We start from the raw sequence: 24,687 nt of genomic DNA, 5'->3' as shown, positions 1-24,687 counted from the left end.
GAAAGGTGGAAGACGTCACGGTGGTGGAGCAGGGAGAGGTAAGTATTGCAAGTGCTGTGGCCCTGAGCAAGAATGGGGGGACAACTCGTGGGCGACGGCACTGGCACAGGGCCCCTCATAGTACGACGGTATGTCTGACGGCGAGTGGGCCCTCCTACCAGCAGAGACACTTTTGCGTACTATGAGGGGCCCTGTGCCACTGCCGTCGCCCACGAGTAGGACACCCCCACCTGCTCAGGGAACCAGTACTTTCATCTGCACCTTCCTCTGTGTCACCACGTAAGGTGGTATAGTATGCGGGAAGGGGCACCTGAGTTTCATCAGTGTCATATTCTGGCTCTGTAGAGTGCGAGGGGAATGTAGTGCTGTGGGTCAATGTACCAGCAGAATCATCTAGCAGTGGCTGTGCATCAGTGCACTCCATCTCCGATTCATGTTGGACTGGGGATTTCAGAATTTCACTTGATAACACAGGCATGGCATGTGAAAAGAGCTCCATGGAGTAATCTGAAGTGTGGGCTGCCACATCCTTCACTTTTAGTGGGGATGAAGGATTCAGTGCTTGCATTTTTTTAAACTTCAGAAGAGGAGACGATAGAGCTAGAGGCTTTTTCGGCAATGTAAGGCAAAACCAGTTCCTGATGCTCCGGCTTTAAAAGCAGTTTACCTACTCCCAGAAAAGGGAGTCTTAAAGGCCTTCTTGTGCCAGATGATGACGCAGGCTAAACACCTCCTGCCTTAGCTGCTATTGTACTTTTGGCACTACCAGCAGATGCACCACCATCACCAAATGGACTCAAAATACCAGCAGATATATGGTACTGTTTCAGAAGCGAACAGCTCTATACAGTCTAGGGATAATTGTAAATCTCCGTATATATTTCATGAGTCAGACACAGACGGTCACAGACTCAGTATGGATTAGACAATAATATAAAAATTTGCAAAAGGGTACAGTATCACTAGATACAAGGTATATTGTATATATAGTATAGTTTAAACATACTGAATCTCCGTATACATTTCAGGAGGTAAACACAAACGCTCTCAGGCCCAGTATGGATCCGACAACAATATAGAAAGTTGAGAATGGGAACTATGGCACCCCTGAGGGTACGGTCGCCACAGAGGTACTGCACCTCATCCAAAGGTGTGGTATCCCACCCTCAGGTAAGGAGGGATCACCACTCAGGACTCCTAACCCTGCACTCAACACACACACTAGTTAGTCAGTGCTTTCTGGGCGTACCCGGTGGGAGGATGGCCTCATCTCAGACTGACTAGGAAAGGGTGTTGGGGGTTAGGGTGGAAGGTAGGTACAGTGGGAGGAGCTTAGGTAGTGGCGTGATTGTGGGCATCCACTCAGAGAGAGCAAGGTGTCAATTGGTGGGTGGAGCTAGTCTGAGGTAAATGGATCTTTCTAGAGAGTTGTCAGTCGTTGACAGGACAGAGTAAGAGAAGGATTGCTGTGAGAGGGCTGAGGGTCAGAGAAGAGAGAAAAATCTTGTCCAAGCTCCTAGACTGGAAGGAAGGGGTCCTTGGGGCACAAGAAGTGCAATAAGCCACCTGTGAAGCCCGTTTCTGGAGAAGGAAGGACCAGGCCTCGTTGGTGGCTCCTGAAGGTAGTGGAGAAATAGAGGGCTCAGCTAGAAAGGCTGAGGTAACTTTAAGTGCTTCAGTCGCAGCCGCATTCAATACTCAAAAAGGCAGCAGTTTGAATAAAGGACCCCTGAGCCTGACCCACATCTCTCGGTGTGATCCGTGGCTGCCGGCTTGGGACACTGTTTGCGAAGGTGCACAGCAGGAAGGAAGGGAGAGATCAGCGCAGAGACACGGCCTAGAAATGATACACAAGGAAGAGTCTTGAACAGGTGTTCCTGATCTACCTTGGAGTTTGACGGACCCCTCCCTCGGATGACACAGTACCAATCGGGTCATCTTGTGCACAAAACTTTTGAGAAAAAACTCAGAAAATGCACCCAACTGTGTCCTTGGTGTCTTTTACAACTCGCCTGCTACACAAGCTACACTCACCATCACCGTCAACGGCTCACAAACACCATCTTGACTGCCCTGGGATACTGGGATACAGCTCTGCCCATGGAGAGATTCATCATCTTGGCTGCTTTAACACCGGCCCAGAGGATCTGCATTGCAGCGTCGGCTACCCTAGCCGAGTACCACGGGTGGCGTCACGATCCCGGACCGAGTCCCAATCACCACCGTGACATACTTCCCCCTTAAAAGAGCCTGAAAGGCCCGGTACTGAGTAACCCCCGGCCCTGCGCGGCGTTTCATTTTAACACGAGATAACAGGGATATATTGTATAGATTCAACATTATAAATCTACGTATATATTTGAGGAGGCAGACACAGACGCTGTCATGGCCTGTATGGATTCGACAACAATCTAAAAAGTAGAAAAAGGGTACAGTATCACCAGATACAAGGTATATATAGTATAGTTTCAACATTCAAAATCTCTGTATTTATTTCAGGAGGCAGACACAGACGCTCTGAGGCCCAGTATGGATTACACAACAATATAAAAAGCAGTACAAGGGGAATGGATCCCAAGCGTACTGCTGTATACTGTGCTGGGGTCATTTGGCGATCTACATATATATTTCAAGAGTAACACACAGCCTCTCACAGGCTCAGTATGGATCACACCATATTATAAAAAGAAGATCCGCAAGAAATAATCACATATGTGGGCCAATGTTCCAGGTGTCAATGATGCACTTTGAGTGGTGGGTGGAGAATGAATTTCGGGCACAAAGGGTACTGGATCAATAGATACAAGGTATATATAGTATAATTAAAATACCAAAAATCTCTGTATGTATTTCAGGAGGCAGACACATATGCTCACATGCTCAGTATGGATTTGACAATAATGTAAAAAGTTGAAAAAGGGTACAGTATCACCAGATACAAGATATATATAGTATAGTTTAAACATTCTAAATCTCCGTAGACATTTCATGAGGCAGAGACAGACGCTCTCAGTCCCAGTATGCATTAGCCAAGAATATAAAAAGTATAAAAAGGTTACTGTATCACCAGATACAAGGTACATATAGTATTGTTTAAACATTATACATCTCCTTATTTTTTTTAGGAGGCAGACACAGATGCTCTCATGGTCAGTATGGATTACACAATATAAAAAGAAGTAAAAGGGTAATGGATCAGAAGCGTACAGCTGCATACAGTGTAGGGGTCATTGTAAATCTCAGTATATATTTCCAGAGTCAGAAACAGACTCTCACTGGCTCAATATGGATTAGACCACTATATAAAAGGCAGTAAATGGGTAAGGTATCACAAGCGTACAGCTGTACACAGTGTTGGGGTAATCTTAAATCTACAAATATATTTCTGGAGTTACAGACAGACGTTCACAGGATCACTATGGATTACACCAGAATCTAAATAGCAAAAAAGGGTAATGTATCATTAGCGTACAACTTTTTCCAGTGTTGGGCAAATTTTACATCTTGGGATATATTTCCGTAGTCACCCTCAGACGCTCACTCACTATGGATTTGACCGTAATACAACATGTCGATCAAAGGTACTGCATCACAAGATAGGAGGTGTATAAAGTATAGGGTAAACTTGTTATCTACGTATATATTGAAGGACTAAACCACACACGCTCACTCACTATGGATTATACCGTACTAAAAAATTTAGAACAAAGGTACTTTATCATCAGATACCAGGTGTATGTAGTATAAGTGAAAATGTAAATCGCCCTATATATTTCCGGCGACACATACAGATAGTCAGCATGTATTTCTCCGTGATACCAGCAGGGACACGGTACTGTGTGAGGAGCGTACAGCTGTATACAGTGTGGGAAATAATGAACGTTCGTTAACTGTGCACAAAAAAAAGAATAAAAGTATTAGTGCTGTGTAAAAAGCTGTCTGCACAGCAGTGTACACACAGCAATACTGCTATAAGGCAGGCTAATAATCGGCACTGCTGCACACAAGAAAATCCTCCCCTGTGACTGCACCCTAACTGTACCCAATAATTGCATTCAGCACAAGCACATAAGAACTTCTGTTTACAGGCCTAAGGCTAGTTTCACACTAGTGTTTATTCCACGCAGCGCACGGCGCCGCTAAGACCCGCCCCCTGCCGGCTCCCTGCCCGCCCCATCCGGTCATCGCCGCTTACTATCGCACATGGACGCTTGTGATCTGCGCACCCTATCTTTAGCATAGGGTGCGCAGATCGTTCGCTGGCCGTGCGCTAGTAGGATTTTGGCATGCGCTGAGCACTTTTGAAGGTGCGCCCGTGCGCGCCAAACGCAGCATGTTACATTTCGGCGCGCACGGCGCACCTTCAAAAGTGCGCAGCGCATGCCAAAATCCTACTCGGTGGAGGTTGCGGGGGGTGGGTGTCCGCAGGCAGAAGCCCCTGTGGCTGTGCAGCCCGCTTGCCTCAGCAGGGGGCCGGAGAAGCAAACAGCCCTGGACGGAGTTCCCCATGAGGGCGTTGAGAAAGCCTGTTTCACAAGGTGGCGGACCTCTGGCGCCAGAGGGTCTGAGGGGAAGCTCCGTAGTCAACGCCCAGCGGGATACGGGATTGGCAACTGGAGGAGTCACAGCGTCATCGCAGACCAGTGAGTATGGCTCCATGTCTTGTTTGTCCTCATCTCTAGTGAGGTCCCCTGCGGTCAGGAGTGGGTTGGGGTGCCGGCCGGTGGCATTAGGTCAGGGAGTTGTGGACCAAGTTCCTTTATGGATTGGGGGCTGGGGGAGATGTTGACTTCCATGCGGGATTTGTTGTCGCGGATGGAGGGATTTGGAGCGTACCCAGCGCATTTAGACGCTTGGGTGGGGCCGCAGGAGCGACGGACCAGTTTGTCAGGGGCGGTTACCGGGGTGTCAGTTGGCCGAGCTGACCCTGTGTCTGTTTCGGTTCAGAAAGAGAAGGAAAAGGAATGTCAGATCAATGTAGATGACAGGGCGCATGGGGAGGTATATGTATGCTTTGAGGGTCCACTGGGCGCTCATCGTAAGAAGGAGGTGCGGGAAAAGATAAAGAAGGACTAATATGTCACAATTTTGTCACTGCTTCCTTTGGAAAAGTTGAACTTGGACAAAGGGAAGGATGATAGCCAAAAAGATGAGGAAGAAAAACGGAGATGGCGATTGATTCCACACAGATTATCTAATTGGCTACAGGCATTCAAAATTTTGGCTAGCGTGTTTGGAGAGAAGGCGCCTGAGAATTGCTCTCCTCTTTTTTTTTGGATTCGATTGGGGAGGCTTATAGGGTTTAGGGGGTTCAGGCTTGGCTCCGTTACGACAAACAGTTTAGGCATAGGAAGGTGTTTCGCCCGGCAATTCGGTGGGAAAAGAAAGACATACGTCTGTGGTTGAAGGTTATAACGCCGACTAAGTTCGGCCATTCCTTTCCTGCGGGTGCCGGTTCGTGAAATGCACAAAGCAGTGGACAAGGGCCAAGGGGGTCAGTCAGGGCAATCGGTCAGCCAGAAGCAGGGTCTCTGCTGGCAATTAAATGATGACCAGTGTAAATTTGGGGCTACATTGCTGCAAATTCTAGCACCTTTGATCCCATTGCAAAGGAACCTCGCATGGTGCTTCCAGATGCTTTAGGAAGCAGAAAGGAGAAGCAGAGTGAGAGTGATAATTCAAAAGGGGTATACGCCATTGAACCCGGCCACGACAGTCACTTATCTAAGTAGATTTCCGGATGGGGTTAAGTCGGAACTGTTGTTGTCCGTTTTCAGTGACGGGTTTAAAATTCCCGCAGCTCCTTTTGAGATACCATGGGTGATTAACAATCTGAGGTCAGCTGACCAATATGCTGAGGTGGTGTCATAACAGTTGGGGAAGGAGGTTAAGTTGGGAAGGATGTCTGTGCCGTTTAGGGATCCTCCGTTTAATGATTTGGTTGTCTCGCCCCTGGGTGTAGTGCCTAAGAAACAGCAACATAAGTTTAGGCTCATTCATCATCTGTCTTTCCCTCGTGGTAGGTCGATGACTGATAGAATTGACCCGGAGCTGTGCTCTTTGTTTTATAAGTCATTTGAGGAGGCGGCAAAGTTTGTCTGGAAATGTTGGAAGGGGGCACTTTTGCCTAAATCGGATATTGAGTCAGCGTTTATGTTGATCCCTGTTCATCCGGATAGTGTTAAGTTGTTGGTGTGTTACTGGGGTGGTGCTTTTTGGGTTGATAGGTGTTTGACAATGGGTTGATTGGTGTCTTGTGCGTTTTTTGAGGCATTCAGTTCTTTTCTCGAATGGGTTGTCCGTGATGTATCGGCTTTTGATTCCTTGATCCATTACCTGGATGATTGTTTGTGTATCAGTCGGCCTAATTCTGGTTGTTGGGAGAGGTTACTTAGAGCGGCGAAATGGGTGGCGGAGCGTTTTGTTGTACCGCTTGCTCCCGGTAAAACAGAGGGGCCTTGTACGTGCCTATCGTTTTTGTGAATCGTGATTGATTCGTTAAAATGTGAGTTCCGTTGCGGAATGAGGTGTCTGACAACACAGTTGAAGAAATGACGCATTAGCGATATTGCTAGCGATATCGCTATGTGTAAAGCCCCCTTAAGACACAAACTCTCACAGGCTCAGTATAGATTACACCAGAATATAAAAATTAGAAAAAGGGAAATGTATTCGAAACGTACACCAGTATACAGTGTTGGAGTACTTTGAAATCTTCTTTTATATTTCAGTGTCAGTCAGCCAGTCCAGACTCTCCGCTAGAGGAAGCTAGATGGATAAAAGTACAAACGTAAAGTCGAGTGATTTCAGAAGTGTTGGAATTACTAATCACGGGAAAACCTCCCGGGAGAATTTGCAGAGGCGATGCTGACCCTCAATAACTTTTACTGTGGATGCAGCTAAAACGCAAATTAGTGATGAAAGGGCTGCTGTATCGCAGTAGCATTGATCCCATCACCGTTACTCGTCTCCATCAAATTGTGATCACAAATGTGAAGGGTTAATACTAAAATCAGAGCTGAAGTTTCACTTCTTCATTTTTCCTGAAGGCTTCGTTTCTCCGTTTTTGTTGCTGTAAGATACATGTTGTAATTAGGTAAAAGTTCAAACTGTCATGAAACCAGACTGTTGCCATCAGGTGCAAGAGAAGAGTGGCGGGGGTGTAAAACTCTGAAGAATATGCCATTATACTACTTTCTATTTGGATACGGACATATATGTAGTTTCCAGTTTTCTTGCAATATTATTGGCTTATAAAGTGAAATGATGTTATTGGTAGTTGAGAACTTTGCATAATTAAGCAAAATCTTATAAAAGAAGTGACTAAAATAAAGGGGCTTAGTGATCTGTCTCGATCCTCCCGTACAGAGACCCACATCTCCGTGTGGTCATTTGAGTTGCTAGCAACACTCTGTGGATTAATTTGGAAATCACTGGCTCAACCGTGAAGGGTTAATTTAGCCCTCCCTCAATTGCTACCCCGACAGCTGGCGCCCAACGTGGGGCCCCCGAATTGGGACTGATCATCCCCCACAACAACCACAGTAAGTTGGCAGTTATACTGTTCAGACTGACCGTTGGTGTGGTTTTCCTGTGCTTGTTGCTGCAAAGAGGATCTGAGGTTTGTCCTCGTGGTGGGGTGATTCATGGGTGGAATCATATAGAGGTGCAGTCCCGTTGGGGGCCCAGTGCTCGAATCGTACCTCATAAGGGATGGACACCCCAGATTGACCAGTGATTGTGGCTCTCTTTACAGTCAAAATATCCTGAAATCCTGAATTCACTGTTAGTAATCGGGCGTGGTGATGTGATCGAAGACTGGGTAGGATACGTAACTCAGGTATATATATATATATATATATATATATATATATATATATATATCTATAACCAGAGGTGTCCAGAGGGATAGTCTGAGACGCCCTCCTCCTTTCACTGAGTACCGCAATGAATTTTGGGCTTCCCAGAGGGGGTTGACCCGGTGGAACAGACTGATACGGCCGCTCCAGATCTGTGCACAAACAAAGTAAGGATATTTAGCTCTAAATGAGAGAATCCATGGAAGGAAAAGAATTTTGTGGCTCGGCACATGAATTGTGTGACAAAAGTGTTAGGAAGAACAGAGAAAGTGAATTCTGATTGTTTTTGTTACTGCTATGTTGAAGAAGGAAAAATTGTCTATTATTATGGCAAGGATGGGATGTATTGTTTTTTAATCAGATAGTTTTTATTAAAAGTTTTGGAAATGACAGGAATGTACAACTTACAACATGTTGTCAAACATTCCCTTCCCCCATAACACCCCCCTCCCTTTGTCCGATGGCATGGACTGGTACATAGCGAATAAACCCAATTGTATCACACAACCATATCATATGAGAAAAGGCGAGTAACAACCGACAGGAGACCACCTCCAGGGCCCACCCACTAATCCAGAAGATTCGAGGCAGCCAGGCTGGGAATCTTCAACCATCCCTCCCATATTTTCCCAAAAATATGCGGCACACCCCTCCTAAGGTACACAGACTTTTTCCTATATAATATTTGGTTCAACCTATTAATATATTCTTTTCTTGAGGGGATTTTGGCAGAAATCCAGTGATAAGCAATCAGCTTTCGGGCCACAAATAGCATTCTGGCCACAGCAATTTTAAGGTATTGATCCCCTCCCACCTCATCAACATAACCCAGAACACAAATCATTGGGTCCCTGGGAATATCCTGTCCCGTGACCAAGTGTATAAGGCCAAGGACCACGATCCAAAATATCTGCAGGCAAGAGCATGTCCACATCATATGTAAAATGTCCGCATTATCTGTCGTGCACTTGGGGCACCTTGAATCCGACAGCAACCCTCTATTGAACAACCATTCGGGAGACCTGTATGTCCTATAGAGGACATATAGCTGAGACAGGCGGCCAGGCTCACTAAGAGACAATCTGGGAATCATCTGTAGAATCGAGTCCCACTGCTCCACTGATATCGTACCCAGCTGTTGTTCCCACTTTATCAGTGTGCTAATGGGATGCCTTGACAGGACCTGTCCAAGTAAGCCACCATACACCATTGAAATTAGTCCTCTGGTGGACCCCTGCATACCGAGCCTATGGATAAGGACGTCGTGGTGTAAGGTTAGGTCAACTTTTTTGCTCTGCACCATATACGCGTGACGCAGCTGCAAATATTGATAAAACATAGAGCGTTGGAGGGGAAATTCCCGTCCCAATTGCTCGAAAGTTTTAAAAACCCCTCCCTCCACCAGCTGCGACACCCACCATATGCCAATCCGCCTCCAGTGAGCAAAGCCTCTGAGCGTTTTCATACATGGCAAATGCTGATTGTCCCATATGGGGGAGTACTTTGTAAGACCGCGTATTCCTCTCAGCTGCCTCAGCTTATCCCATACTCTAACCATTAGAAGCACCGTAGGAAACCTGAATGCAAGGGATCGAAATCTACCCGACTCCAGACTCGACACCAGTGATCCCCGTCCCACTAGAAATTGAAGGATCTTCTGACCTCCCACCAAATCCGCCAACTCGCCCTCCATCCCTCCTGCTACATGCTGGCACTGGGAAGACAAAAAATAAAGCCATGGGTTGGGCAACGCAAGTCCCCCCTCATCCTTAGGTTTTTGCAAGTGTTCAAGTTTAATTCTCGCGCCTTGTTTCAGCCAAACGAGCTCTCTAAAAATCATATTAATTTTATGAAACCTGTTCTGAGGAAGCCAGACAGGGGAATTATGAAGGACATATAAGAGTTGCGGCATAACTACCATCTTCAACAGATTCACTCTTCCCACTACAGAGAGGTGTAACTTTGCCCAGGCCTTAACCTTCTGTTTGATCCTGTCCAACAACGGGACAAGATTTAGACTCTCATAGTCTGTCAGCGTATTGGATATTTTTATGCCCAAATATTGAAGGGACGTTGCAACCGGCACACCTACCACACTGCAGGAGCTTGAGTCCAATGGGAGGAGCGCAGACTTCTCCCAGTTAATAACCAGACCCGAGACCTTCCCAAATACCCCAAGAAGTGTCATCGTGTTTTGTAATGATCTGTCCGCGTCCGCTAAAAATAACAACAGGTCATCCGCATATAGTGCTACCTTCTCCTCATGCTCCCCATACCGGAATCCCTCTATGCCAGTATCCAATCTTATCCTGGAAGCCAATGGCTCCACCGTGAGAGCAAACAGCAGCGGGGATAAAGGACATCCCTGCCTTGTTCCTCTATGAAGCGAAAAAGGATTAGACAACTGACCATTAGCCCTCAGCCGAGCGCTCGGCTCCGAGTATAAGAGCTTGACCCAGCCAATAAAGCCCGGACCAAAGCCCACACAGTGAAGCGTCGCCCATAGATAGTCCCACTCCACACTATCAAATGCCTTAGCGGCGTCTAGGGACAGAACCACCCTCTTCCTGGCATTATCAGCCCTCACCTGCATATTCAGATATAATCTCATAATATTCATAGCCGTCGATTTGTTGGGCATAAACCCCGTCTGGTCGGGGTGTATTAACACAGCTACTACCTTTGAGAGTCGAATGGCCAGGACCTTCGCTAAAAGTTTAATGTCTAGCGTCAACAGGGAGATGGGCCTATACGACGCAGGCAGAGTTGGGTCCTTATCCTTTTTCAACAGCACGGCAATGACAGCTTCTCGCATAGACGGTGGGAGAACACCCCGTTCCAGACTATCATTAAACACCGTCAATAGAGCAGGGAGCAACACCGTTCTATACCGTTTGTATACCTCAGCTGGCAACCCATCTACCCCAGGTGCCTTACCATTGGACATGGCTCCCAGAGCCTCCTCCAACTCGTCCAGACTTAGAGGTCTATCTAGAGAGCGTCTGTCCTCAGGAGTCAACCTTGGGAGATTGGTAGCCTCCAAAAAGGAAACAACATCCTCTGTCGGGGCCCCAGCAAGTGAGGAATACAAGTCAGCATAAAAAATCTCTAGAATTTTTAAAATCCCCGGTGCGTCAGTGAGCAGTCGCCCATTCACATCCTGAAGACCCGCTATAGCCGCAGACCCTCTCTGTGCCGATGTCACGACAGAAAGCAAATGCCCCACACTTTCCGCACTCTCACAATATTGAGTAGATTGAAACAGCCGTTTTTGCGCCGCCGCCTCTAATGTCTGTTTGGTCACCTTTGACTGCGCCTCCCCCAATCGCTTCCGAGTGGCAGGTGTGCTCTGTGTTGCAAGGGCCCTTTCCGCATCCTCCAGTTCCCTAAATACAAGTTGTGATTTTGGCCTGGAGGCGGTCTTTATTTTAGAAATCTCTCGTATGTACATTCCCCTTAAGTACGCCTTTAAGGCCTCCCAGACGATCCCACTAGAAGCCGAGCCTCTATTAAGATTAAGATATTCCTGCAACTCAGGGATAAAGCCGTCATTCTTATCGATTAGCTGCAGCCAAAACGGGTTAAGACGCCAGAGAGGTCTATCATTCCTCCTGTTCCCGCCCCCCCCAAGCATGACTGAAACAGGCGAATGATCAGATACCGTTCGCGCCAAATATTTAACCTCTAAAGTTTTACCCAGCATAAGATCATCACCCAGGGCCAGATCGATGCGAGACAGGGAGGAGTGAGTAGAGGAGAAGCACGAGAATTGACGGACGCCAGGGTTACGGCATCTCCACAAGTCGGTCAAAGCTATCTCCCGCACGAGAACCCCAAATGGCGTAAGATTACCTCCCAGCCTCAGAGGTTCATGGCTACCCCTGTCCCAATGTGAATCCAGAATATTATTAAAATCTCCCACCACCAAATGCGGAACCCCCGGAAAATCTCTCAGAATGGCCAGAACTTTATAGATAACTCTACTGCTATAAGGCGGGGGTATATATATAGATGTCAACACCAGTGGGGTGGAAAAGATTGTACAATATAAAAGGACGAATTGCCCCTCTGTGTCCACCACCACCCGGTGGCACTTAAATTGAGTCCTGGAGTGAATCAATATACTAACCCCCCTAGAGTATTGGGAATGAGTAGAGTGAAAGCCCGACTGTACCCATCTCTTATCCAGGATTCCCAGCGTCTCCTGTGTGAGATGCGTCTCCTGCAAACAAACAACCGCCGGCTTCTGGTCCGCTATGAAGGAAAATATGGCCTGTCGTTTTACTGGCGAATTCAACCCCCTGATATTCCAACTAAGTATCTTAAAATCAGCCATTATCGTACCATAGCATATTGCCTACCATCTCCCCCCCGGCCGTACCATAGCCAATATTGAAATGTACAAGTATGCCAAAGGACATTTTGAACCCAATCCCTCCCCCCTCCCCCCAAAAAACACCCTCCAACAATTCCTTGGGCTGAACCAAGGGTGCAACAAGTAAGGGTACTGTCGAACCCTTCCACCCCATTCAGCAGGCGCTTCAATTCCTGTTCACTACCCGCATTTGACAGGATATAACCCCACAGCACTTTGCATTTTCCCTTATCCGTATTCAGACTAAGGCCCCACAAGGACCACAAATTCTTAAAAAAAGAACAGCATATAACAGAGTAATAAAAGAATAAATAGAAATATAACTTCTTAGGCAGTCCATTGCATCAGGACCGCAGACTCCAACTGCATGACTCCATAACAACTAAGCAGGTCAAGAAACCATCAGCCACATTCCTGCTCCTTCCTCTCCTTCCTCAATTGTCGCTCGTTAAGGTCCAACCAGTCCACAGCTTCCCTGGGGTCCAGAAAAAAAGTGGCTTTTATTCCAGGCCTCAACACGCAATTTAGCCAGGAAAAACATGGAGTACTTGACGCCACAGGCTCTCAGACGCTTCTTGATGTCTATGAACTTCGCTCTCATCTTCTGAACTTCCGGCGAAAAGTCCGGGTAAAAGGAGACTCTGGATCCCTCCATTGTAAGGTCAGGGTGTTCTCTCGAGCATCTAAGGATAACGTCTCTGTCCCTGTAATGAAGGATTTTAGCCAGCACAGGTCTTGGTGGATGACCAGGGAGGGGGGGCCGAGTCGGGACTCTATGTGCTCTTTCCACTGCATACAGGTGTGTTAGATTGTCCACACCTACTGTTTCTTTAAGCCATGTTTCAATGAAGGCAGTAGGATTCTTTCCCTCACAGCGCTCTGGCATGCCCACAATACGAACATTATTCCGTCTGGATCTATTTTCAAGGTCATCAGTTTTAGCCCAGACAGCTGCCATATCCTTCTTGAGCTCTGTACAGTGCTGTCCTGAGTCAGAGGCCGAATTCTCCACAGCACCCATACGCTTTTCCAGCTGGCTTGTTCTGTCTCTAACACTGTGCAGGTCATGTCGCACAGTCTGCATGGACTCCTGCAGAAAGCCCAGTTGCGTCAGGACATGTGAGATCGCAGTCCCACAGTGCACCACTGCCAGCATTACATCTTTGTTGGTGGGCTCGTCTGGAACTTGTAATTGCAAGGCTGTGAGGTGCTGTTTATTTCTTTCCACCAGATCACTCCAGCTAGGCTCAGCTCCCTTCCCCCCTGCACTCTAGCATGGGCAGCCTCCTCCTCTTCCCCCATTCCCGGGCTCATGTCCTCTGCCACAGTCTCCTGGTCCATATCAGAGTCCTGGAGAGACTCCTGTTCTGCCTCAGCCGTGCGGGCAAAGCGCTGCAGCCTGGCCGCCACTGCCCTGTTCCTAGCCGCGCTGTCTTCTGCGGCCTCCTCTAAAGCGCGCGCTGAGGCGGCGGCGCCATCTTGGCTCCCCGCTCCGGCCTCTCTTGCCACCCTTCTCTGACCTCTTTTCCCCATATCCTGGGGTGAAGCAGCAATCTCCGGTGCCCTGCGGTGTCCACCGACTCTGGTGCAGCCTCCAGGGGTTATACTAGCCGTGCTGTGGGGACGAAACGGCTGAATGAAGCAGGTATATGCGGGAGCTCAGCGGGCACACGTCCTCCTCACATGCCGCTCAGGCCACGGCCCCGGATGGGATGTATTGTGGTTCAAGAAAGTGACTGTGGTGTGAGAATTGAGGAAGTGATTAAAGAAGAAACGGATATTGAGACTAATGTGTCAGGCAGGCAAATAGTTAAAAGTGATGATTTGAAAAAAGAGGTCTCCCTGCTAGATGATAATTGTACAAGGAGACCGGGAGACGATGACGGTACCTATTATCATCCGCCGCCAGCCTTAGTCCCCGTTATGCCTAATATTCCTAGTGGTTATGAGTATCCACCCCCTTCCATTTACCAGATCCAGAGAAAAAAAAAAGTTTTCAGAAGACTTTAACCCGCTCTGTTCAGCAGAGAGAGAGAAAAAAAAAAAACAAGCTAGCAGCCGTAGCTGCTCCAGCCGCCTCCCATCACCCCCACTGCAGCTGTGAACACACAGCTCCCCCTCAAACTCCAGCTCCCGCGCTCCAATATCTCTTCCAATCCTATGACTGGGAACCCTGCTAATTCTCATCAGCAATTCTGGCGCTGTGCTCGATTCGGACACTTTCAGAGAGATTGTCATACAGGCCGCTGTTTTAATCGGAGTAGATGGCAGACCCAATTAATATACTTTTATAAACCCCATAAAACCCTTCCCCGAGGTTACTATTCAGTTTGTAATCTCTCCCACATGTCCTGTAAACTTACTAGGGGCAGATTTATTATGACAGTTCCGCTCCAGAATACAATTCCAAGATGATGGTCAGATGGTTCTTACGTTATATAATCCCTATGTAGATGAAGACAGTGAGGAAATCTGTATTTTTCATGCCTTTCCCACAGATGCCATAAGGGGCCCAAAACTGTCCCAACCAGTTTGCAAAAAAAAAAAAATATGAGCAGGTGTCTTTTGCCATTGTTGCCACTGTTAGCCTCCTTAAGTATCTGGCAGCACTGAACTGTCAGGTTTCGGCCTCGAGACTTCAGTTCTGCCTTGGTCAAGTGATATTCTTGGGTCACTGTCTCCTTCAGGGTGTCAGACACCTCGCAGAAGAAAGAAAAATAGCTGCCAGCTCCCTTCCTTTCCCAAAAGATGAAACTAGATGAAACTGAACTCCAGCGTTTTCTTGGACTATGCACTTATTTTTGTCAGTGGATACTGGATGCATCCCGCATAATGCAACCCCTTTACAATGCCTTGAAAGACGGTATAATGAACTATAAGGGAAGATGGCAGTGATGAGGATTACCTCCAATATGAATGTTCCCAACTTTTGACTGAAGAAACAGCTACTCCACCAAATGCCAGTGAGAATCCACTCCCAAATCCCGATCTGGTGTTATACACGGATGGTTCAAGATATGCTGACGAGTTTGGTAGATTCCACACGGGATATGCTGTTACCACAGAGGACACTGTAGTGCACGCAGCTGTGCTTCTGCCCTCACAGTAAGTATAAGAAGCAGAACTCCAGGCTCTGTCCACTGCATGTACTTTGGCCAAGAACAGACGGGCTAATATATACACAGTCTCACGGTATGCATTTGGTATTGCTCATGATTTTGGGGCTCTATGGGCCCATCGATGGTTTATTACTACTGCCGGAACCCCAGTGAAAAATGCTGAAGCTGTTAAAACCCTCATGGACTTGATCAAATTACTTACTCAAGTGGCTATTATCAAAGTTAAGGCGCACGGTCCTAGGAACAGCCCACAGACTGTTGGCAACATATTTGCGGATATGCAAGCAAAAGCCGCCGCTCTTTTACCTGTTGAACCAACCATACCAACTATGGTTACCACACGCTCTCAGCATAGACAGTTACAAGAAGCACTGACCCTACAAGAACCTGAGGATCTACAACAGACTGAAGTTTTCTGTCGGACCCCGCGAGACCGCTTAATGACAACGCAGAAAATGTCTCCAAAGGAAGAGGTGAAGCAATGGAAGACTGACGGGACACGAATGGATAATGGTCTCTGGAAAAAGGACCGACTTGTGTGTCTCCCTAAGCAGATATACCCTGCTATTGCCACATGGGCACAAGGACCTACACATTGAGGAAAGAATCAGACCCTCGCACTGGTGCAAAAATTCTACTGGGCCCCGGTTCTCCAGTTGGCCGGAAGCATTCCCTGTTACCAACATGACTGCGAAGACCACAGCGAAGAAACTGGTGATGGAAGTTATATGCAGATATGGGGTTCCAGAAGTTGTTGAAAGTGATCAAGGTCCGGCCTTTTCTTCTCATGTGTACCAAGAAGTTCTGACAATGCTTGGATCCACTGTAGCCCTCCATACTCCGTACCACCCACAATCCAGTGGGAAAGTTGAGAGGCTGAACGGCACACTGAGGGAACAATTGACCAAAATGATGCAGGAGACTACGGCTCCATGGCCAGAGCTCCTACCCATTGTACTATACCATATTCGTACTACCCCTATTGTAAAATATGAACTTACGAAATGTCACACACACACGCTGACTCTGTGTAGATGTGACCGTAATAAGAACAACAGATATACAATACTGTTTGAGAATCGTACAACTCAATATGGTGTATGGAGAAATGGAATTGTCTGTATAAGAATTTACGGAATGTCACACACACATGCTGACTCTGTGTAGATGTGACCGTAATAAGAACAGCAGATATCCGATACTGTTTGAGAATCGGACACCTCTATATGGTGTATGGAGAAATTGAAATGTCCGTATATGAATTTACGGAATGTCACACACACACACGCTGACTCTGTGTAGATGTGACCGTAATAAGAACAGCAGATATCCGATACTGTTTGAGAATCGGACACCTCTATATGGTGTATGGAGAAATTGAAATGTCCGTATATGAATTTACGGAATGTCACACACACACACGCTGACTCTGTGTAGATGTGACCGTAATAAGAACAGCAGATATCCGATACTGTTTGAGAATCGGACACCTCTATATGGTGTATGGAGAAATGGAAATGTCCGTATATGAATTTATGGAATGTCACACACACACGCTGACTCTGTGTAGATGTGACCATAATAAGAACAGCAGATATCCGATACTATTTGAGAATCGGACAGCCCAATACGGTGTATGGAGAAATGGAAATGTCCATATATGTATTTACGGAATGTCACACACACACGCTGACTCTGTGTAGATGTGACCGTAATAAGAACAGCAGATATCCAATACTGTTTGAGAATCGGACAGCTCAATACGGTGTATGGAGAAATGGAAATGTCCGTATATGAATTTATGGAATGTCACACACACACGCTGACTCTGTGTAGATGTGACCGTAATAAGAACAGCAGATCTCCGATACTGTTTGAGAATCGGACAGCTCAATACGTTGTATGGAGAAATGGAAATGTCTGTATATGTATTTAGGGAATGTCACACACACACGCTGACTCTGTGTAGATGTGACCGTAATAAGAACAGCAGATATACAATACTGTTTGAGAATTGGACAGATCAATACGGTGTATGGAGAAATGGAAATATCCGTATATGTATTTAGGGAATGTCACACACGCTGACTCTGTGTAGATGTGACCGTAATAAGAACAGCAGATATCCGATACTGTTTGAGAATCGGACACCTCTATACGGTGTATGTATGGAAAAATGTTAATCTCCGTGTATTTTTTTATGGAGTCACACACATATAGCATGTATTTGTCCGTGATACCAGCCGGTACACGGTAGTGTGTGAGGAGCGTACACCTCTATACGGTGTGTGCAAAAATTTACGCTCAGTAACTACTGTGCAGAGAAAAGGAATAAAAGATTTTTTTGCTTTTAAAAAAGCACTCTGCACAGCAGTGTGCAAAGAGCAATGAGGCTATCAGGTAGCCTTATAAGGCAGGCTAATCACCAACAGAGCTGCTGCACACAATAGTGTGAAAAAATGAACGCTTGGTAACTGTGCAGAGAAAAGGAATAAAAGTTTTTTGCTTTTAAAAAAGCAGTCTGCACAGCACTGTGCAAACAGTAATGCAGCTATCAGGGAGCATTATAAGGCAGCCTAATCACCAACAGAGCTGCTGCACACAAATATAGCCTCCCCTGTCACTGCACACTATACATTTGTGTTGTACAGTGAAAATTGCTATCAGCAGAAGCAATTTTTTTTTTGCCTGCCTAAACACTCTCCCTATTGAGAATGAGCAGCAGCAACCTCTCCCTATGCTAAGATCGGCAGAAGTCACGGCCTTTTATAGCCACTGTGACGCCACACAAAGCCAGCCAATCACTTGGATGCCCTTCTCTAAGATGGTGGGGGCCGCTGCCTATGTAATCGCGTTGCCCACAGTATGCGTCCTTGATGATTGGCTGAGAAAAGGCGCAGGAAGTATTGTGGGAAACCCGACTTTGGCGCTCAAGTCGGCGACCTCATGGCCGACCTCACGCTATGGTCAGGTTTCGATCGGTGAAACCCGACTTTAGCAAATGTCAGCGAATTCTGAATTTGGCCGACCCGTTTCGCTCAACTCTAGTCTTCATCCAACACACGGCCTTAAGGGGAGAGGGGGCTGACACTCTGTAGGAAGTAGTCATAAGATAGGGCACTACAGGATGCTGGGAATATACAATGAAGAATGAAGATACTCCGGAACACTCCCAAACGTGGTTGTTGATGGAAAACTCTGCCCAGGGGAGTAATTGTATCCTGACAAGAAGAAATAAAGTGGCAAAGTTAGTTCTCAAGAAACTGATTAACCTGTTCCACTTGTCCAGTGGACAGTGGATGGTATACAGAGTAGAAATCCACCTGGATATTCAGAAGCTTGCAAAGAACTCTCCAAAATTTTGAAGTGAACGGAACTGAATTGGATCAGAGACAATATGGAGAGGAAGACTGTGGAAACTAAATGTTACGCATGTGGTTGTGGAACCACTGTGCCACGGTCCGGGAAGAACCTTCAGGGATGTAACTAAGCGAACACCTGACTCTTCATTAGAGCTCCTGATGGTGGGGTTAGATTTTGCTCCAGGTGCACGCCAGGTGCTATTTCAGGACGGACCCATTGAGCCATGGCAGATTGACTCCCACAAGAGACAGGGAAGCAGGACTGGCTAGTAACTGGTTAGCGGGATGGTACGGTCCAAGCAGGACTGGAACAGGAACAAGGGATGACCACAATTCGGGATCACAGATGCAGATGCTGTAAGTTCAGACATTGTATATAAGCGGCACAGGTACAGGTCAGATGGATCTGAATTGGGACTAGGCACAGACAGGACAAATTTGGGTATGAGAATAGCAAGGTGGACTTGGACAAGAACAGACAGGGTGGATCAGATCAAGAGCATGGGGACCTTACAACTAACTAGCAGGAACACATAGACTATCCAAGCTGCTTAGGTACCTCTGAATAGGGGAGGGTGCCTTATTTACAACACATCTCCCAGATATTGGCTGGGAACGTCTTTAGCAGAGCATGCTGACCCATGCGCACATGCCCTAAACCCACTCCCAGGAGCATGGATGGGTAAGTACACATGGCAGCATCCCTGCAGAGGGGGAGATGAGGACACGTGCAGGGGCATCGTGCAGTGTCCTAACAGTAACCCTCCTTACACCCCCTCTTTTTCAAGCCTGCAATAAATTTCTGTAAAAGAAGTGGAGCAAGAATGTTCTCTTTGGGCTCCCACGACCTTTCTTTGGACCAAATCCCTTTTGACTAAACAGAATGTTCTCCCTGTCATCTTCTTCGAGGCAAGGATATTCATCACTTGAAATACACCTTCGGAGCTGATGGGAGCAGGTCTGACACTGGGATCCTTGAAGAATGGACTTTGGGTATCCATAAGGAGGTTGGCAACTTCAATTTGGAGGATACAGCATTCATTTGTTTGATAACTTCAAAGGGAAGGATGAAGCTAGGACCTAACTTCTAGGACAGGATCTTAAGATGTACTTAGCGGACTGGGAAGGAAATCCTGTACAATTATGAGAGACATTATCACCAGGACAATAACAAGGTGGATTCAAGAATCTTTTCTCTGCATGCTTCTTCATAAGCTCAAATGATTCTCCCAGAGTAACCTCAACGTCCTCCCATATCTTCGAGAAATCCCTTTTAAGATCATCGGCTGCTGGAACACCAGAAGCAGCCGATATCGGAAGGGGAATTCCTGGCTGTTGCCCAAAAACAATGAACGGAGAACTCGCAGAAGACTTACTTATGTGGTTGTTAAAGGAGAACTCTGTCCATGATAAGAGTTTGAATTAATCGCCATGATATGCATTAGTGAAGTGCCTCAGGAAGTTGGCCAGTATCTGGTTGACTATCACCACCTGTCCACTGGATTGAGGATGGTATGCAGGTAAGAAATCCAGGACAATGTTCAGGAGTTTAAACAAAGCCCACCACAATCTGCATGTTAACTGGACACCTCGGTCGGACACAATGTGGGGAGGGGATTCATGAAGACGAAACATGTGCTGAATAAAGTTCTCTGCAAGTTCTGGAGTGGACAGAAGACCTGGTAATGGAGTGAAGTGTGCCATCTTCGAGAAGCAATCCACTACTACCCATATAATTGAACACGTACACAAAAATGAGCAGAGATGAAGGCAAAATCTTACTCTAGAGACACACTCTAAGATAAATAACACAACGGCACTAAGAAAAATTAGTGCAAAAGGGTCTCAAAATGTAACATCTTCTATAAGTATTGTGAGATAGCGCTCCCTGAGTGTGTTGGGGGACACTCGCTTGGCAACGGTATTAAGGCATACAGGAACAGTTTCTCACAAAAACAGTCTATTTGGTTTATTTACTCAGCATAAACCGCATAACGTAAAGTCCATTTCATAACATCCATGAAAATATCATGACCACCAGTCTGTTCATGTAGCCATTTCTGACAACCCCCTTTTCTGAGGTTACCTTCTAGGAGCTCTGCTCCACACGCTAACTCCTTGTCAGTCCTGGCTTCCAGGGAAGCTGCTTTACTAGGATCACTGTCCTGTATGATGACTTGCTCAGCAAAGTCCCACCCGACAGTTCCAGACCCTTAAAAGGTCGGTAGCTTCCCCAACACAGTTAGCCATCACAGGTTTTTCAGGTACATGGTCTCAACACATTCTATTCAGGAAGTCTGTTCTCTTGCAGAAACTTCCAACACAGAGATCATGTGATCACACTACAGTCTCATTATAACGTATGAGACCCACCCCTTGATGGGAGGTGTGTGGTTAGTCAGAGCCGCTCAGCTCTCCGGATAACCCTGTAATCCCAGCCCCTGATAAGCTAAATAAGGCTCATGAAACTACAGGTCCCACAGCAATTTTCCAGGCTTACAGCGCAGAGGACTTCCTCCTCTGTGACACATACCGGCCCTTCACAACAACGCCGGTCAGTGTCTCACAGTATAAAGGTAAAATGAACAATATACAAAAAAAGGTCATAGAATTCCTAAAAATTGGTCCAGTACACACCTAAATTATAAGTTAATGCATAAAGTCTGAATTAATATAAATATATACATTTGAGAGTATAGTGAATCCCCTAGTCTAGAAGCATGATGCTAAGATTGTCCATAAAGGACCAGATAATACCATGTATGCAAGTAGTACTTACATCTTAGTGAGGTGTCCAGAGGGGAAAGATATGGGAGAACAGGTCCAATGGCCCCTACGCACGTTTCACCTGCAGCTTTATCATGTTCATCATGATGACGTGAATATAGAGAAGACCTCAAAAAATATATTTCACAAATTCTTGGAAGACATCCAGGGCATTGCTTTATTCATAATGACCTTCCCTGGTGTTGAAAGCTGTCTTACATAGATCTCCTTTACTGATCCGTATTAGATTGTAAGCTCCTCGCAGATCCAGCTTGGTGAAGAACCGAGCACCTCTGAGGCGGCAAACAGCTTTGAAATCAACAGAAACGGATACTTCTTTTTCACCGTGGTCTGATTGAGTCCCCTACAATTGATGCAAGGTCGGAGGGTCCCGTCCTTTTTCTTTACAAACATGAAGCCGGCTCCAGCTGGAGAAGAGAATTTATTAATGAAACTCCTAGCCAAATTATCCTTTACATACTCCGACATGACTAGAGGAAATACAGCCTCTTGGAGGTGAAGATCATGGAAGTTGGTCTATAGGGCAGTCGTATGGCCTATAAGGTGGTAATGTACCAGCTTCTTTCTTGTCAAAGACATCCGCATATGACCAGTAGGCAAATGGTAATTCCAATAGAGAACATAGTGCTGGACATGTCGTACAAGTACAAGTCACTTCTCATGACAAGACTGATCCCAACTAAGCACCTCTCCAGATCTCCAGCCCAGAATGGGTTCATGCATGTGGAGCCACGGAAGGCCCAGATGAAGTGGATGAGACTTACTAGGAAGAACGTAGAAGGCAATACTCTCAGTGTGCAACATTCCTATCTGGAGTTCAACTTGCTCAGTGTCAGTGACCAGTCGAAAGGCTTCAGATAGGGGCTTCCCGTCAACAGAATACACCAGCAATGGATTTTGGAGTGTTCAAATGTGAATTTAGTAGCACCACTGCTTGCTGTATGAAGTTCCCTGCTGCACAGGAATCTAGATACACTGTCAATGAATTGGGAACCTACAAAAGTCACAGATATGGTCAAGATCAATGGAGCAGAGGATTTTTTCTCCCCCAGGGTAGTCTCTCCTAGTGGCCCTAGGCTTAGGTGTTTTCCAGGACAAGCGTGATGAGATGACCGGTTTCTCCACAATAGAAGCACAAGCTTTCAGTTTGACGGATCTCCTGCTGTTGCTCTACCAGACCAGACCCACTTTGGTGACTTGCATAGGTTCAAGAGATGATGCATCCACTGCAGGTCGAGGTATGAGAGGTCTTTGGAAGACAGGGCCAAGCAGAGCAATTTTCTCTCCCTCACCATTTCTCAAACGCACTCTTGAAATCGGAGATCAATTCGGATGGCCAGAGAAACTAGATCGCCCAATGTAGTAGGAATGTCTCGGCCTGCTAGTTCATCCTTAATTCTTCTGACAATCCCTCCCAGAAGGTGGCTACCAATGCCTCATTATTCCAGCCAAGTTCAGCAGCTAGGGTGCGGAAACGAACTGCATATTGACCTACAGACATACTGGCCTGATGTAGTCTGTGAAGGGATGAGGTGGCAGAAGTAACTAGGCCTGGTTTGGTTTGTCAAATACTTTGTGGATCGCCTCAAAGATGTTTTGCAGATCTGAGACTATCTCCTCTTTCCAACAAGGGGTTGTTCCATGCCAGGGCCTCTCGTCCAAAATGAGATATTATAAAGGCTACCTTTGCCCAATTGGTGGGAAACTGATGAGCCAGCAGTTGAAAGTGCAGCGAACACTGGTTGACAAAACCTTGGCAATGCTTAGGATTAAAACATTGTGGTGCAGAAGGACTAGAAGCATGACTAGCGGATTGAATGAACACTGTTGAGGTTGCCGCTGCTTGAACCGGAGCGGATGCGGTGGCTGTTGTCAAGGCGTCCAGATGGGTGATTACAGTCCGTAGGTAAGATAGGATCTTGTCTTGGTGATCTCTCTGACAGGTCCGAGACAGGAGGGATATGAGAGTCAGCAGATTCCATGGCTTTCGCAAACTTACACACGTCGATGAAGAACCATTGTGCTATGGACCAGAAGAGCCTGGAGAGGTGTAACTAAGCGAGTACCTGACTCTTTGCTAGAGGCCCTGATGTTGGAGTTAGACTTGGCTCCAGGTGTATGCCATATGCTACTCCAAGACAGACCCATGGAGCCGTGGCAGCTAACTTACCAGGAGATGGGGAAGCAGAACCGGCCAGTAACTGGATAGCGGGATGGTACTGTCTAAGCAGGACTGGAATGTGGAACAGGAACATGGGATGGCCAAAATACAGGAGCACAGATGTAGCTTCTCAGGTGCAAGTTCACCTAGGGGGGAGGAGAGCACATGTGCAGGGGCGCCGGCGGTGAACTAACATGAAACACATGCTAGAAGTACTGCGTGGCGAGCTTGAGAGCGGAGGGATGATTGACCAGAGGAATAAAGTGAGCAATCTTTGAGAACTGGTCCACCAAAATCCAGATGTTGTCGCAACCCTCAGAGGGGCAGGTCCAGGATGAAATCCATATCAATGTGCTGCCAGAGAGCAGAAGTTACTGGCAGAGGATGAAGAAGGCCAGTAGGCTTGTTCCTGGAGTACTTACTTCTGTCGCTCTGTGAACGAGCAGTTACAAAGACCCAAACATCCTTGGCCAGCAAGGGTCACCAGAGGCGGCAAGCAACAATCAATAGATTTGCGCATGCCCATATGGTTTGGATTCGTGTCCCCAGGACAGAATTCTCCTTCCCCTAGCAGTAGGAACAAGAGTCTTACCCGGAAGAATGTCTTTCAGAAGAACAGGGGCTGTTTCAACAATTCTGACAGTCGATGATGTGCTGTCACTACTAAACAGAGTCAGTCACATCAAAGGATCGAAACAAGGCATCTGCTTTACCATTCTTCTCCACAGGATGGAAGTGCAACTTAAAGTCAAAACGGATGAAGAAGAGTGTCCACCTGGCTTAACAAGAATTCAAACGTTGGGTGGACTGCAGAAAGCTCAAATTTTTATGGCTCATGCAAATTATTGTCGGAGAGCGCCTTCCAGTAGATGTCACCATTTTTGAAGCATCATTTTAAAGGCCAAAAGTTCACGTTCCCAGTAGTATAATTTTGCTAGACCAGCAAAAAATAGTTTAGTGAAAAAGTGCAAGAGGCAAACTTCACCAAAGAGGTTTTTTTTTGCAGAACCACTGCCCCAGCAAT

At 46.6% G+C, this 24,687-nt stretch overlaps 1 protein-coding gene across 2 annotated transcripts in view; it reads right to left on the bottom strand.

The window, feature by feature from the left end:
* The window catches only part of LOC141099767 (NFX1-type zinc finger-containing protein 1-like), a 486,056-nt gene that overhangs the window by 332,643 nt on the left and 128,726 nt on the right, over nucleotides 1–24,687 (bottom strand). The gene's annotated exons all lie outside the window — the stretch shown is intronic.

The sequence above is a fragment of the Dendrobates tinctorius genome, unplaced genomic scaffold, assembly GCF_039654945.1.
Source record: "Dendrobates tinctorius isolate UK_male_01 unplaced genomic scaffold, ASM3965494v1 ptg000102l, whole genome shotgun sequence".
Classification (NCBI taxonomy): domain Eukaryota; kingdom Metazoa; phylum Chordata; class Amphibia; order Anura; family Dendrobatidae; genus Dendrobates; species Dendrobates tinctorius.
The sequence above is the reverse complement of the archived record's forward strand: the minus strand, read 5'-3'. Positions and strand labels throughout refer to the sequence as shown.